Below are 591 nucleotides of genomic sequence, written 5' to 3' on the forward strand. Positions count from 1 at the left end.
TACATAAAGACATGTAGAGACATATAAAAAAATATTCTCACCAAGTCCTTTATTATGGATTTAGCCTAAATCCCTTCCATGTTACCCTGGAGTGCTATGCCAATATTGTCATTTTTTTCTCAGTGTGCTATGACATAAGAAATGTTAAAAGTATTTTCTCAAAGCACCTTTACTACTAGAAAATATTCAACCTTTCTTATTGCAGGCGAGTCAAATGAGTAGAGGGACAGGGAATGGTATGCTGGGTGGAGGGAACAACTGGGTAAAAGGGAAAAGAAAGGATCAACAGGTGAAAATTAATCCTCACAAAATTAAAATAAATATTTTTCTTTTGTTAATATCACTTAATATGTGCGATACTCAAAAGTAATACCAGGCAAGCCCAAATGTTATGCTCAGCAAAGCCAAAAAGAAGTTGTAAGAGAAGCCAGGTATCTTGGCTGCCCTACCACCGCCTTTATCCACCACGTGAACCTTCCTTTCAGATCATCTTCTCAAATTATCCATAGGAGATTTATCCACATACTCAATAAGAAAAATATTTCTAATTATATCCAACCATTCTTAATATGAATGAGAATTATGCGGGAC

The sequence above is a fragment of the Nycticebus coucang genome, chromosome 18 (assembly GCF_027406575.1).
Source record: "Nycticebus coucang isolate mNycCou1 chromosome 18, mNycCou1.pri, whole genome shotgun sequence".
NCBI classification, from domain to species: domain Eukaryota; kingdom Metazoa; phylum Chordata; class Mammalia; order Primates; family Lorisidae; genus Nycticebus; species Nycticebus coucang.